Consider the following 17,281-nt stretch of genomic DNA (forward strand, 5'->3'; position numbering starts at 1 on the left):
GTACCCCCTCTAGCACCAGGGTCAGCTGTACCCCTCTAGCACCAGGGTCAGCTGCGTACCCCTCTAGCACCAGGGTCACTGTACCCTCTCTAGCACCAGGGTCAGCTGCGTACCCCCTCTAGCACCAGGGTCAGCTGCGTACCCCCTCTAGCACCAGGGTCAGCTGTACCCCCTCTAGCACCAGGGTCAGCTGTACCCCCTCTAGCACCAGGGTCAGCGCACTCTCTAATGTTGTTTTTTGCCATCATTGTAAGCCTGCCACACACACACTATGCATTACTATGTCTGAACCTGCCACACACACACACACACACACTATACGTTACATTTATTCAACATCAGAATGAGTGTGAGTTTTTGTCACAACCCGACTCGTGGGAAGTGACAAAGAGCTCTTAAAGAGCTCCAGGGCACAAGTAATAATATAATAATAATCATACATTTTTCTCTTTATTTAACCATCTTACCATCTTACATATAAAACCTTATTTGTTCATCAAAATTGTGAATAGCTCGCCAAAGAAGGGTGTACTTGAAAGGATGCACATAACTCTGCAATGTTGGGTTGTATTAGAGAGAGTCTCAGTCTTAAATCATTTTCCACACAGTCTGTGCCTGAACAGAGATGATGTTGTGTGGCTGGCTGAACAGAGATAATGTTGTGTGTGTGGCTGACTACTACTGCCTGAACAGAGAGGATGTTGTGTGGCTGGCTGACTACTACTGCCTGAACAGAGATTATGTTGTGTGGCTGACTACTACTGCCTGAACAGAGATGATGTTGTGTGGCTGACTACTACTGCCTGAACAGAGATGATGTTGTGTGTCTGGCTGACTACTACTGCCTGAACAGAGATGATGTTGTGTGGCTGACTACTACTGCCTGAACAGAGATGATGTTGTGTGGCTGACTACTACTGCCTGAACAGAGATGATGTTGTGTGGCTGGCTGACTACTACTGCCTGAACAGAGATAATGTTGTGTGTCTGGCTGACTACTACTGCCTGAACAGAGATAATGTTGTGTGGCTGACTACTACTGCCTGAACAGAGATGATGTTGTGTGTCTGACTACTACTGCCTGAACAGAGATGATGTTGTGTGGCTGGCTGACTACTACTGCCTGAACAGAGATGATGTTGTGTGGCTGACTACTACTGCCTGAACAGAGATGATGTTGTGTGGCTGCCTGAACAGAGATGATGTTGTGTGGCTGACTACTACTGCCTGAACAGAGAGGATGTTGTGTGGCTGCCTGAACAGAGATGATGTTGTGTGGCTGCCTGAACAGAGAGGATGTTGTGTGGCTGCCTGAACAGAGAGGATGTTGTGTGGCTGCCTGAACAGAGATGATGTTGTGTGGCTGCCTGAACAGAGATGATGTTTTATGCACAACTGAAATATTGTATTATTTCATAGTATTGTTATTTTTTATTTTTCTATGAATGTCTTGGCAATTGAATGTTCACTATGTTTTTATTTCCATTAAAAAGCTCTGAAATAATTTTGTAAATATTTGATAATGCATTTAATGTTTTGTTTTAAAAAGTATCGAAACCGAAAAAACGTGATACATTATTTTATAGTCGAACTAGAGAGGGATAGCGAGCGGTACATCAGTGAAGTATCTCTAAAGACGCTGAAGATCGTGACGGGATGTAGAGAGCAGCTGTTGCTTCACCAGGTATCTCTACCTGAAAATACCTGATCTAAGTGATTGTTAGTTGTTATTCAGCAGTCCTAAAAGTACACCTTATTTACTGTGAAGATCTACAGAAAAATAGTGATGTTGTCAGACAGCAGCTCTGTAGAGATGAGATGATGACTTGCCTGCTCGCCTCTCTACCACTGAGGAAGTACAGTTCCCGCTCAGCCCAGTCAAAACTGTTCGCTGCTCTGGCCCCCCAATGGTGGAACAAACTCCCTCACGACGCCAGGACAGCGGAGTCAATCACCACCTTCCGGAGACACCTGAAACCCCACCTCTTTAAGGAATACCTAGGATAGGATAAAGTAATCCTTCTCACCCCCTTAAAAGACCTAGATGCACTATTGTAAAGTGGCTGTTCCACTGGATGTCATAAGGTGAAAGCACCAATTTGTAAGTCGCTCTGGATAAGAGCGTCTGCTAAATGACTTAAATGTAATGTAAATGTTGTCAGACAGCAGCTCTGTAGAGATGAGATGATGACTTGGACTGAAATACTAAAGTCATGAAATAAAGACACATATAATATATACAACAACTGAAATATTTGATTCAAGTAAAGTGAATAAATGGTTATTAAGTGATGAGCAGTCATGGGCAGTCACTACCATCACGGGACTTTGAGTTACTGATTTATTCTGTGGTGTTTCAAAATAAGGGTTATTGTTAGTTTATACATGTTATACTTAAATACCTAAACGGAGGGAATTCCACTTCCTGTTTGAATAATGAACACCATTTAAAAAAAAATCACGTTACATTTATTTAAACACGTCTGGACACAACCATGGTATTTAAACCATTTAATTTAAGTTACTTCTACAGAAACCACAACACTACTGTGAAAACACATGAATTACCCTCTAGTCCAGACTTCCTAACCGGCCCGGTAACTGCAACAACACGTACAACTTGTCACATGGGATGACCCTGGAGAGACGAAACAGGTAGTCAAACATTTAATAAAGACATGGAACGAGACAGCAACAGCGTCAGCAAACTAATAATACAAAAAAACAATTAATGCAGAAGAACAGAACAGACAAAGGAAACTGACAAATATAGGAAATAAACTGGTGATGAGTGAGTCCAGGTGAGTCCAATATCGCTGATGCGTGTGACGAGGGAAGGGAGGTGTGCGTGATGCAAGGCAGCCTGGCGCCCTCAAGCACCGGGGGGTGCAGACGTGACAGTACCCCCACCGGCCGAGAAATGGGCAAGCCGGTCAGGGCGTGGGCGCCCAAGGAACCGGCAGGAGCGTGAGAGCCTGGCAAGCCGGCTGAGACAAGACATCTGTCGATCCCGCTGCAGTGAGGGAGGCGTGATGCAACCTGGCGCCCTCGAGCACCGGGGGGAGCAGACATGACACAGCTATTATGAAATGTTGATCCCCAGTCCACACTCCCAGTCCACACTCCCCAGTACACACTCCCCAGTCCAGTCCACACTCCCCAGTCCACACTCCCCAGTCCACACTCCCCAGTCCACACTCCCCAGTCCACACTCCCCAGTCTCCCCAGTCCACACTCCCCAGTCCACACTCCCCAGTCCACACTCCCCAGTCCACACTCCCCAGTCCACACTCCCCAGTCCCCACTCCCCAGTCCACACTCCCCAGTCCACACTCCCCAGTCCAGTCCACACTCCCCAGTCCCCCAGTCCACACTCCCCAGTCCACACTCCCCAGTCCCCACACACTCCCCAGTCCACACTCCCCAGTCCACACTCCCCAGTCCACACTCCCCTCCCCAGTCCACACTCCCCAGTCCACACTCCCCAGTCCACACTCCCCAGTCCACACTCCCCAGTCCACACTCCCCAGTCCACACTCCCCAGTCCACACTCCCCAGTCCACACTCCCCATTCCACACTCCCCAGTCCACACTCCCCAGTCCACACTCCCCAGTCCACACTCCCCAGTCCACACTCCCAAGTCCACACTCCCCAGTCCACACTCCCCAGTCCCCAGTCCACACTCCCAAGTCCACACTCCCCAGTCCCCAGTCCACACTCCCCAGTCCACACTCCCCAGTCCACACTCCCCAGTCCACACTCCCAAGTCCACACTCCCCAGTCCCCAGTCCACACTCCCCAGTCCACACTCCCAAGTCCACACTCCCCAGTCCCCAGTCCACACTCCCCAGTACACACTCCCCAGTACACACTCCCCAGTCCCCAGTCCACACTCCCCAGTCCACACTCCCCAGTCCACACTCCCCAGTCCCCAGTCCACACTCCCCAGTCCACACTCCCCAGTCCACACTCCCCAGTCCACACTCCCCAGTCCACACTCCCCAGTCCCCAGTCCACACTCCCCAGTACACAGTCCCCAGTACACACTCCCCAGTCCCCAGTCCACACTCCCCAGTCCACACTCCCCAGTCCACACTCCCCAGTACACACTCCCCAGTCCACACTCCCCAGTACACACTCCCCAGTCCACACTCCCCAGTCCACACTCCCCAGTCCCCAGTCCACACTCCCCAGTACACACTCCCCAGTCCCCAGTCCACACTCCCCAGTCCCCAGTCCACACTCCCCAGTCCACACTCCCCAGTCCACACTCCCCAGTCCACACTCCCCAGTCCCCAGTCCACACTCCCCAGTACACACTCCCCAGTCCCCAGTCCACACTCCCCAGTCCACACTCCCCAGTCCACACTCCCCAGTCCCCAGTCCACACTCCCCAGTCCACACTCCCCAGTACACACTCCCCAGTCCACACTCCCCAGTACACACTCCCCAGTCCACACTCCCCAGTCCACACTCCCAGTCCCCAGTCCACACTCCCCAGTACACACTCCCCAGTCCACACTCCCCAGTACACACTCCCCAGTCCCCAGTCCACACTCCCCAGTCCCCAGTCCACACTCCCCAGTCCACACTCCCCAGTCCACACTCCCCAGTCCCCAGTCCACACTCCCCAGTACACACTCCCCAGTCCCCAGTCCACACTCCCCAGTCCACACTCCCCAGTCCACACTCCCCAGTCCACACTCCCCAGTCCCCAGTCCACACTCCCCAGTCCACACTCCCCAGTCCACACTCCCCAGTCCACACTCCCCAGTCCACACTCCCCAGTCCCCAGTCCACACTCCCCAGTACACACTCCCCAGTACACACTCCCCAGTCCCCAGTCCACACTCCCCAGTCCACACTCCCCAGTCCACACTCCCCAGTCCCCAGTCCACACTCCCCAGTCCACACTCCCCAGTCCACACTCCCCAGTCCACACTCCCCAGTCCCCAGTCCACACTCCCCAGTCCACACTCCCCAGTCCCCAGTCCACACTCCCCAGTACACACTCCCCAGTACACACTCCCAGTCCCCAGTCCACACTCCCCAGTCCACACTCCCCAGTCCACACTCCCCAGTACACACTCCCCAGTCCACACTCCCCAGTACACACTCCCCAGTCCACACTCCCCAGTCCACACTCCCCAGTCCACACTCCCCAGTACACACTCCCCAGTCCCCAGTCCACACTCCCCAGTCCCCAGTCCACACTCCCCAGTCCACACTCCCCAGTCCACACTCCCCAGTCCACACTCCCCAGTCCCCAGTCCACACTCCCCAGTACACACTCCCCAGTCCCCAGTCCACACTCCCCCCAGTCCACACTCCCCAGTCCCCAGTCCACACTCCCCAGTCCACACTCCCCAGTACACACTCCCCAGTCCACACTCCCCAGTACACACTCCCCAGTCCACACTCCCCAGTCCACACTCCCCAGTCCCCAGTCCACACTCCCCAGTACACACTCCCCAGTCCACACTCCCCAGTACACACTCCCCAGTCCCCAGTCCACACTCCCCAGTCCCCAGTCCACACTCCCCAGTCCACACTCCCCAGTCCACACTCCCCAGTCCCCAGTCCACACTCCCCAGTACACACTCCCCAGTCCCCAGTCCACACTCCCCAGTCCACACTCCCCAGTCCACACTCCCCAGTCCCCAGTCCACACTCCCCAGTACACACTCCCCAGTCCCCAGTACACACTCCCCAGTACACACTCCCCAGTCCCCAGTCCACACTCCCCAGTCCACACTCCCCAGTCCACACTCCCCAGTCCCCAGTCCACACTCCCCAGTACACACTCCCCAGTACACACTCCCCAGTCCCCAGTCCACACTCCCCAGTCCACACTCCCCAGTCCACACTCCCCAGTACACACTCCCCAGTCCACACTCCCCAGTACACACTCCCCAGTCCACACTCCCCAGTCCACACTCCCCAGTCCCCAGTCCACACTCCCCAGTACACACTCCCCAGTCCCCAGTCCACACTCCCCAGTCCCCAGTCCACACTCCCCAGTCCACACTCCCCAGTCCACACTCCCCAGTCCACACTCCCCAGTCCCCAGTCCACACTCCCCAGTACACACTCCCCAGTCCCCAGTCCACACTCCCCAGTCCACACTCCCCAGTCCACACTCCCCAGTCCCCAGTCCACACTCCCCAGTACACACTCCCCAGTCCCCAGTACACACCCCAGTCACACTCCCCAGTACACACTCCCCAGTCCCCAGTCCACACTCCCCAGTCCACACTCCCCAGTCCAGTCCACACTCCCCAGTCCCCAGTCCACACTCCCCAGTCCACAGTACACACTCCCCAGTCCCCAGTCCACTCCCCAGTCCACACAGTCCACACTCCCCAGTACACACTCCCCAGTACACACTCCCCAGTCCACTCCCCAGTCCACACTCCCCAGTCCACACTCCCCAGTCCACACTCCCCAGTCCACACTCCCCCAGTCCACACTCCCCAGTCCACACTCCCCAGTCCACACTCCCCAGTCCACTCCCCAGTCCACACTCCCCAGTCCACACTCCCCAGTCCACCAGTCCACACTCCCCAGTCCACACTCCCCAGTCCACACTCCCCAGTCCACACTCCCCAGTCCACACACCCCAGTCCACACTCCCCAGTCCACACTCCCCAGTCCACACACACTCCCCAGTCCACACTCCCAGTACACACTCCCCAGTCCACACTCCCCAGTACACACTCCCCAGTCCACACTCCCCAGTCCACACTCCCAGTCCACACTCCCCAGTACACACTCCCAGTCCACACTCCCCAGTCCACACTCCCCAGTCCACACTCCCCAGTCCACACTCCCCAGTACACACTCCCCCCAGTACACACTCCCCAGTACACACTCCCCAGTCCACACTCCCCAGTCCCAGTCCACACTCCCCAGTCCACACTCCCCAGTCCACACTCCCCAGTCCACACTCCCCAGTCCACACTCCCCAGTCCACACTCCCCAGTACACACTCCCCAGTCCACACTCCCCAGTACACACTCCCCAGTCCACACTCCCCAGTCCACACTCCCCAGTCCCACACTCCCCAGTCCACACTCCCCAGTCCACACTCCCCAGTCCACACTCCCCAGTCCACACTCCCCAGTCCACACTCCCCAGTCCACACTCCCCAGTCCACACTCCCCAGTCCACACTCCCCAGTACACACTCCCCAGTCCACACTCCCCAGTCCACACTCCCCAGTCCACACTCCCCAGTCCACACTCCCCAGTCCACACTCCCCAGTCCACACTCCCCAGTCCACACTCCCCAGTCCACACTCCCCAGTCCACACTCCCCAGTCCACACTCCCCAGTCCACACTCCCAGTACACACTCCCCAGTACACACTCCCCAGTCCACACTCCCCAGTCCACACTCCCCAGTCCACACTCCCCAGTCCACACTCCCCAGTCACACTCCCCAGTCCACACTCCCCAGTCCACACTCCCCAGTCCAGTCCACCACTCCCCAGTCCACACTCCCCAGTACACACTCCCCAGTACACACTCCCCAGTACACACTCCCAGTCCACACTCCCCAGTACACACTCCCCAGTCCACACTCCCAGTCCACACTCCCCACACTCCCCAGTCCCCAGTCCACACTCCCCAGTCCACACTCCCCAGTCCACACTCCCCAGTCCACACTCCCCAGTCCACACTCCCCAGTCCACACTCCCCAGTCCACACTCCCCAGTCCACACTCCCCAGTCCACACTCCCCCCAGTACACACTCCCCAGTCCACACTCCCCAGTCCACACTCCCCAGTCCACACTCCCCAGTCCACACTCCCCAGTCCACACTCCCCAGTCCACACTCCCCAGTCCACACTCCCCAGTCCACACTCCCCAGTCCACACTCCCCAGTCCACACAGTCCCACTCCCCAGTCCACACTCCCCAGTCCACACTCCCCAGTCCACACTCCCCAGTCCCCAGTCCACACTCCCCAGTCCACACTCCCCAGTCCACACTCCCCAGTCCACACTCCCCAGTCCACACTCCCCAGTCCACACTCCCCAGTCCACACTCCCCAGTCCACACTCCCCAGTCCACACTCCCAGTCCACTCCCCAGTCCACACTCCCCAGTCCACACTCCCCAGTCCACAGTCCACACTCCCCAGTCCACACTCCCCAGTCCACACTCCCCAGTCCACACTCCCCAGTCCCCAGTCCACACTCCCCAGTACACACTCCCCAGTCCACACTCCCCCCAGTCCACACTCCCAGTCCACACTCCCCAGTCCACACTCCCCAGTCCCACTCCCCAGTCCACACTCCCCAGTCCACACTCCCCAGTCCACACTCCCCAGTCCACACACTCCCCAGTCCACAGTCCCCAGTCCACACTCCCCAGTCCACACTCCCCAGTACACACTCCCCAGTCCACACTCCCCAGTCCACACTCCCAGTCCACACTCCCCAGTACACACTCCCCAGTCCACACTCCCCAGTCCACACTCCCCAGTCCACACTCCCCAGTACACACTCCCCAGTCCACACTCCCCAGTCCACAGTCTCCCCAGTCCACACTCCCCAGTCCACACTCCCCAGTACACACTCCCCCCAGTACAGTCCACACTCCCCAGTCCAGTCCACACTCCCAGTACACACTCCCCAGTACACACTCCCCAGTCCACACTCCCCAGTACACACTCCCCAGTCCACACTCCCCAGTCCACACTCCCCAGTCCACACTCCCCAGTCCACACTCCCCAGTCCACACTCCCCAGTCCACACTCCCCAGTACACACTCCCCAGTCCACACTCCCCAGTACACACTCCCCAGTCCACACTCCCCAGTCCACACTCCCCAGTCCACACTCCCCAGTACACACTCCCAGTCCACACTCCCCAGTACACACTCCCCAGTCCACACTCCCCAGTCCACACTCCCCAGTACACACTCCCGGTCCACACTCCCGGTCCACACTCCCCAGTACACACTCCCCAGTCCACACTCCCCAGTACACACTCCCCAGTCCACACTCCCCAGTCCACACTCCCCAGTCCACACTCCCCAGTCCACACTCCCCAGTCCACACTCTCCAATCCACACTCCCCAGTACACACTCCCCAGTACACACTCCCCAGTCCACACTCCCCAGTCCACACTCCCCAGTCCACACTCCCCAGTCCACACTCCCCAGTCCCCAGTCCACACTCCCCAGTCCACACTCCCCAGTCCACACTCCCCAGTCCACAGTCCCCAGTCCACACTCCCCAGTCCACACTCCCCAGTACACACTCCCCAGTCCACACTCCCCAGTCCACACTCCCCAGCACACACTCCCAAGTACACACTCCCCAGTACACACTCCCCAGTACACACTCCCCAGTACACACTCCCAAGTACACACTCCCAAGTACACACTCCCAAGTACACACTCCCCAGTCCACACTCCCCAGTACACACTCCCCAGTACACACTCCCCAGTCCACACTCCCCAGTACACACTCCCCAGTACACACTCCCCAGTCCACACACACACTGACTCTCTGTGGACATGACAGTGGAGGGCAATCATCAGGCTTATTTCACTCATTGTGTTTATGTTCTTAAAGGATAATGTAGTCATACCTGCAGTAATATGAGAGAGAGGGAGAGACAGAGACAGAGACAGACAGATAGAGAGGAAGAGAGAGAGAGACACACATAGAGAGAGGGAGAGAGAGAGAGAGAGGGAGAGAGAGAGAGAGAGAGACAGAGAGACAGAGAGAGAGAGAGACAGATAGAGAGGAAGAGAGAGAGAGACACACAGAGAGAGACAGAGAGACAGAGAGAGAGGGAGAGAGAGAAAGAGACAGAGAGACAGACAGAGAGAGAGAGAGAGAGAGAGACAGATAGAGAGAGATACGGACAGACAGACAGACAGAGGGAGGGTGAGAGAGAGAGAGGGAGAGATGCCTGCCTGTCTCTAGGGCAGGGCAGGGCTGCCCAACCCTCTTCCTGGGGAATCTACCGTCCTGTAGGTTCAGCCCAACCCTCTTCCTGGGGAATCTACCGTCCTGTAGGTTCAGCCCAACCCTCTTCCTGGGGAATCTACCGTCCTGTAGGTTCAGTCCAACCCTCTTCCTGGGGAATCAGCAGCTAATTAGTAGATACAGGTGTGTTAAATTAGGGTTGGACTGAAAACCTACAGGACGGTAGATCCCCCAGGAAGAGGGTTATGATGTCATCAACACATTTCCCTCTTAATTGTTTATTGTAAACTAAACCAAAATCTTAGTCAGCTGTGATGTCTGTGTGACTGTGCATTTCTCTATAAACGCTCCACTGGCCCCAGTTGGGCCTACCCCACCCAGGACCTCACCTAGCACCTCGCCCCAGGACAGGCATTCCATAAACGGGGTGGGAACAACAACAAAGACTGGCTGTCTGGGTCTTCTGCCAAAGATGGAAGGGAGAGTCCCAGAATGTGTGTGTGTTGGCCAATAATTACGTCTTATAGAGGTCAGGAATGAGAAACAAGACCCAGCATGGCAGACGGCTTGATTACATACCTGATGTGGTGTGTGTGTGTGTGTGTGTGTGTGTGTGTGTGTGTGTGTGTGTGTGTGTGTGTGTGTGTGTGTGTGTGTGTGTGTGTGTGTGTGTGTGTGTGTGTGTGTGTGTGTGTGTGTGTGTGTGTGTGTGTGTGTGTGTGTGTGTGTAACCAAAACATTTTGCTCAAAAACAGAAGCGGGAGAACTAACAAAGTCACTGACAACAACCAAAATGAAACAGGTGCAGTTTTAGGAGGGGTTCTGAAAGACACTCATGGGGTTTTAGGAGGGGTTCTGAAAGGCACTCATGGGGATTTAGGAGGGGTTCTGATAGACACTCCTGGGGTTTTAGGAGGGGTTCTGATAGACACTCCTGGGGTTTTATGAGGGGTTCTGAAAGACACTCATTGGGTTTTAGGAGGGGTTCTGATAGACACTACTGGGGATTTAGGAGGGGTTCTGATAGACACTACTGGGGATTTAGGAGGGGTTCTGAGAGACACTACTGGGGATTTAGGAGTGGTTCTGAGAGACACTACTGGGGATTTAGGAGGGGTTCTGAGAGACACTACTGGGGATTTAGGAGGGGTTCTGAGAGACACTACTGGGGATTTAGGAGTGGTTCTGAGAGACACTACTGGGGATTTAGGAGGGGTTCTGATAGACACTACTGGGGATTTAGGAGTGGTTCTGAGAGACACTACTGGGGATTTAGGAGGGGTTCTGAAAGACACTCCTGGGGATTTAGGAGGGGTTCTGAAAGACACTCCTGGGGTTTTAGGAGGAGTTCTGAAAGACACTCATGGGGGTGTCCACTGAAAGTTGACTAGCAACAACAACTGGGACCTAAAAAGACACCCACCATGAGAGCCTCAATACATTTGCCCAAAAGGAAAAACCCAGAACAAACTTAAAGACAGGAAGCAAACCAGAAACAGTGGCGCAAAATGAAAACAGAGAAGATCAGATAAAGAATTGTTTTTCTAGAAATAACATGGGGACAACCAACCTAAGGTGTTAACCCTCCACATCTCTCAAGACAACTGGAGCACTGGGCCAGTCACTTTTAAATAACACCTGGCCAGCAAAGGTGAAACGCCTTCTGACTAACGAGATGATAAGCCAGAACAGGTGTAACTCATACTGACTAACGAGATGATAAGCCAGAACAGGTGTAACACATGCTGACTAACGAGATGATAAGTCAGCACAGGTGTAACACACACTGACTAACGAGATGATAAGTCAGCACAGGTGTAAAACATACTGCCTAACGAGATGATAAGCCAGCACAGGTGTAACTCACACTGACTAACGAGATGATAAGCCAGCACAGGTGTAACTCACACTGACTAACGAGATGATAAGCCAGCACAGGTGTAACTCAGGCTGACTAACGAGATGATAAGCCAGCACAGGTGTAACTCACACTGACTAACGAGATGATAAGCCAGCACAGGTGTAACTCAGGCTGACTAACGAGATGATAAGCCAGCACAGGTGTAACTCATGCTGACATACTGGGGGGGGGGGGGGGGGGTGACGTGGTGTGATCATAATAACATACAGGAACTCAAGTCCTTTTGTTCACCTGACCTAGAATTCCTCACAATCAAATGCCGACCGCATTATCTACCAAGAGAATTCTCTTCCATCATAATCACAGTCGTGTATATGTGAGTATCCTGTTAAGTTAAGTGAGTTTCCTTTTATGTTAAGTGAATATCCTATTAAGATAAGTGAGTATCCTATATAATTCAAGTGAATATCCTATTAAGTTTAAGTGAGTATCCTATATAATTCAAGTGAATATTATATTCAATTCATGAATGTTATTTTAATGCACTCCCCAACTTGGTTCAAACAGGCCGATTTGAAAGTGAGTACAAACACTACCTCGAGAGTTACAGTCTGAAGGCAGTTTATCAGGTGAAGTAAAACAGAAGGTTATGACTGACATCTAGTGGAGGAAACACGCGACTGCATTCCAACTCTCCTGTGTCCTTTCTCCTGAATTTAGCGTGCTCCTCAGCACATCCTGAATATCATGATTTCAAAACTAGCGAGTGACCTGCTCTTCTGACCATCAGTACAGCAGCGTGTGTGTGTGTGTGTGTGTGTATGTGTGTGTGTGTCTGCTCTCCTGATACTTTCCTGTGTTATAAGGGATGAAAAGGGGACTTAATGGAGCCTAAATGCGGCTACCGATACGTCTCACCAATCACCTAACGCGTAACTGAGCGCCTAATGAAACCGTCATTAATTAACATGGACTGTCAATGGAGACACGTTTTTTAAAGTTTTTTTTTTTATCTTAGGTTGTTCACACGACGTGTTGAACGTGTGAATAAACGAAAACATATTTCTGCTACAATTGCCTCTGCTTTGTGTTTTTCATGTCCCAGTTGTTTGGTTTGATCAGAGTGGAGGGCTATTTTAATGCGGCAGGCAGGGGCGGGTGGTCAGACCAAAAGCCATATTGTGGTGGAGACGAACAATAGATGGGGGGGGGCTTGATTACGTCAATAACTAGTTTGGAATTCAGTTAATTCTAACAGAAATTTAAAAAACGTAGGATCATATGAATTTGGAGCGTATACGCATTAATAAAATACCATTTTCTTTCCATTACGGATCCGTTTTAAGAAGTGATTCAGCCTCCTTGGTTTTCACCTTTAACCCAAGATGGTGTTTTAGAGTGTCTTACGTATCGTCATGGTTACACCTTCAGTTTGGTTTTGGGGGGCTGATGAAAGTGCAGCCAGTTTATAGGTGGTTCTCTATCGTCCTTTGTGTTTCCTGGAGCGTTGCTATGTCAACGTGGTTTCCTGCTAGGATATCAAGACAGCTGGAATGTTTAATATTAAGGACTTTTTAAATTCCACGAGAGAATAGCTAGCGTTGCCAAATAAACAGCAGGAACCACAGGGAAACCCAAACATTGGTCGCTCCTGATCGTTCCCCCTTCTCCAGCCCCCCCTCCCTAGCCCCTAGCCCCCCTCCTCCCTAGCCCACAGCCCCCTCCTCCCTAGCCCACAGCCCCCCTCCTCCCTAGCCCACAGCCCCCTCCTCCCTAGCCCCTAGCCCCCTCCTCCCTAGCCCACAGCCCCCTCCCTAGCCCACAGCCCCCTCCTCCCTAGCCCACAGTCCCCCTCCTCCCTAGCCCCTAGCCCCCATTCTCCCTAGGCCACTGCCCCCCCTCTCCCTAGCCCACAGCCCCCTCCTCGCTAGCCCCTAGCCCCCTCCTCCCTAGCCCCCAGCCCCCTCCTCCCTAGCCCACAGCCCCCTCCCTCCCTAGCCCACAGCCCCCCTTCTCCCTGTTATAGCAGCAATGTTCCAACATCTAGTGGAAAGTCTTCCCAGAAGAGTGGAGGCTGTTATAGCAGCAATGTTCCAACATCTAGTGGAAAGCCTTCCCAGAAGAGAGGAGGCTGTTATAGCAACAATGTTCCAACATCTAGTGGAAAGTCTTCCCAGAAGAGTGGAGGCTGTTATAGCAGCAATGTTCCAACATCTAGTGGAAAGCCTTCCCAGAAGAGAGGAGGCTGTTATAGCAACAATGTTCCAACATCTAGTGGAAAACCTTCCCAGAAGAGTGGAGGCTGTTATATCAGCAATGTTCCAACATCTAGTGGAAAGCCTTCCCAGAAGAGTGGAGGCTGTTATATCAGCAATGTTCCAACATCTAGTGGAAAGCCTTCCCAGAAGAGTGGAGGCTGTTATAGCAGCAATGTTCCAACATCTAGTGGAAAGCCTTCCCAGAAGAGTGGAGGCTGTTATAGCAGCAATGTTCCAACATCTAGTGGAAAGCCTTCCCAGAAGAGTGGAGGCTGTTATTAGCAGCAATGTCCCAACATCTAGTGGAAAGCCTTCCCAGAAGAGTGGAGACTGTTATAGCAGCAATGTTCCAACATCTAGTGGAAAGCCTTCCCAGAAGAGTAGAGGCTGTTATAGCAACAATGTTCCAACATCTAGTGGAAAGTCTTCCCAGAAGAGTGGAGGCTGTTATAGCAGCAATGTTCCAACATCTAGTGGAAAGCCTTCCCAGAAGAGTGGAGGCTGTTATAGCAGCAATGTTCCAACATCTAGTGGAAAGTCTTCCCAGAAGAGTGGAGGCTGTTATAGCAGCAATGTTCCAACATCTAGTGGAAAGCCTTCCCAGAAGAGAGGAGGCTGTTATAGCAACAATGTTCCAACATCTAGTGGAAAGTCTTCCCAGAAGAGTGGAGGCTGTTATAGCAGCAATGTTCCAACATCTAGTGGAAAGCCTTCCCAGAAGAGTGGAGGCTGTTATATCAGCAATGTTCCAACATCTAGTGGAAAGCCTTCCCAGAAGAGTGGAGGCTGTTATAGCAGCAATGTTCCAACATCTAGTGGAAAGCCTTCCCAGAAGAGTGGAGGCTGTTATAGCAGCAATGTTCCAACATCTAGTGGAAAGCCTTCCCAGAAGAGTGGAGGCTGTTATAGCAGCAATGTTCCAACATCTAGTGGAAAGCCTTCCCAGAAGAGTGGAGGCTGTTATTAGCAGCAATGTCCCAACATCTAGTGGAAAGCCTTCCCAGAAGAGTAGAGGCTGTTATAGCAGCAATGTTCCAACATCTAGTGGAAAGCCTTCCCAGAAGAGTGGAGGCTGTTATATCAGCAATGTTCCAACATCTAGTGGAAAGCCTTCCCAGAAGAGTGGAGGCTGTTATAGCAGCAATGTTCCAACATCTAGTGGAAAGCCTTCCCAGAAGAGTGGAGGCTGTTATAGCAGCAATGTTCCAACATCTAGTGGAAAGCCTTCCCAGAAGAGTGGAGGCTGTTATAGCAGCAATGTTCCAACATCTAGTGGAAAGCCTTCCCAGAAGAGTGGAGGCTGTTATTAGCAGCAATGTCCCAACATCTAGTGGAAAGCCTTCCCAGAAGAGTGGAGGCTGTTATAGCAGCAATGTTCCAACATCTAGTGGAAAGCCTTCCCAGAAGAGTAGAGGCTGTTATAGCAACAATGTTCCAACATCTAGTGGAAAGTCTTCCCAGAAGAGTGGAGGCTGTTATAGCAGCAATGTTCCAATATCTAGAGGAAAGCCTTCCCAGAAGAGTGGAGGCTTTTATAGCAGCAAAGGGGGGGACCAACTCCATATTAAACGCCAATGATTTTGGAATGAGATGTTCGACGAGCCACATACTTTAGGTCATGTAGTATATTTATGATATTGATAAGTGCTTAGTTTCTCCATGGTGCAGAACATGATAATGAAAGTGTATATCCAAAACCTGAAGCTCTGGACATTTATCTAGGAATAGACTCCCCGTGGTTGAGACTGTTGCACCTCTTTTTGAATGTCTGCTGGTGTGATCAAATCAAATCAAATTTATTTATAGAGCCCTTCGTACATCAGCTGATATCTCAAAGTGCTGTACAGAAACCCAGCCTAAAACCCCCAAACAGCAAACAATGCAGGTGTAAAAGCATGCTGGTGTGATGAACTTGTGTTGGAAGACTTTGTGTTAAAAATGGGACTCTACATTCAAAAGGTGGGATTCAAAATCAACCAGTAGTCTGGCCTGCTCAGGTCCTCCTTATACCATCCATCTCCAGAAGACAGTGGGGTTCTCTGTTATTTAGACAAATGCCCCCCCCTGTTCCTTTGGCCAGCTAATGGTTTGATATGGGCTTGGTCAAGTGGCATGCATTAGAACTTGTTTTGTGTTTTTGGCAGGACCCAGAAGTCTGAGAATTATTCTGAGAATTCTTCTCTGATGTCAGAGTCCAACGCTCTAACCACTAGGCTACCCTGCCGCCTCTACACTCTAACCACTAGGCTACCCTGCCGCCTCTACACTCTAACCACTAGGCTACCTGCCACCTCTACACTCTAACCACTAGGGTACCCTGCCGCCTCTACACTCTAACCACTAGGCTACCTGCCACCTCTACACTCTAACCACTAGGCTACCCTGCCGCCTCTACACTCTAACCACTAGGGTACCCTGCCACCTCTACACTCTAACCACTAGGGTACCCTGCCGCCTCTACACTCTAACCACTAGGCTACCCTGCCGCCTCTACACTCTAACCACTAGGGTACCCTGCCGCCTCTACACTCTAACCACTAGGCTACCCTGCCGCCCCATTTGAGTCAAAAGTCTAAAAGTATTTGGTTTTAAATGTACTTAAGTATCAAAAGTAAAAGTATAAACCACTTAAAAGTCCGTATATTATACAAACCAGACGGCACAATTGTGACAGTTTTGTTCGGGTGAAAGAGAGTCGGACCAAAATGCAGCGTGGTATTCTTGATACATGTTTAATGACGATGAAAAAAAACGAACAATACAGAAACAACCGTAACACGAAACCTAACAGCCTATACTGGTGCAAACTATCACAGAGACAGGAACAATCAACCCACGAAACCCTAACAGCCTATACTGGTGCAAACTATCACAGAGACAGGAACAATCACCCACGAAACCCTAACAGCCTATACTGGTGCAAACTATCACAGAGACAGGAACAATCAACCACGAAACCCTAACAGCCTATACTGGTGCAAACTATCACAGAGACAGGAACAATCACCCACGAAACCCTAACAGCCTATACTGGTGCAAACTATCACAGAGACAGGAACAATCAACCCACGAAACCCTAACAGCCTATACTGGTGCAAACTATCACAGAGACAGGAACAATCACCCACGAAACGCTCAAAGAATATGGCTGCCTAAATATGGTTCCCAATCAGAGACAACGATAATCACCTGCCTCTGATTGAGAACCACTTCAGGCA

General features: G+C 52.4%; 1 pseudogene; it reads left to right on the forward strand.

Moving 5' to 3' along the window:
- Positions 1-2,851: 2,851 nt before the first annotated feature.
- The window catches only part of LOC135565089 (general transcription factor II-I repeat domain-containing protein 2B-like), a 26,216-nt pseudogene continuing 11,786 nt past the window's right edge, over positions 2,852-17,281 (forward strand).

The sequence above is a fragment of the Oncorhynchus nerka genome, linkage group LG27, assembly GCF_034236695.1.
Source record: "Oncorhynchus nerka isolate Pitt River linkage group LG27, Oner_Uvic_2.0, whole genome shotgun sequence".
In the NCBI taxonomy this organism is placed as follows: Eukaryota; Metazoa; Chordata; class Actinopteri; order Salmoniformes; family Salmonidae; genus Oncorhynchus; species Oncorhynchus nerka.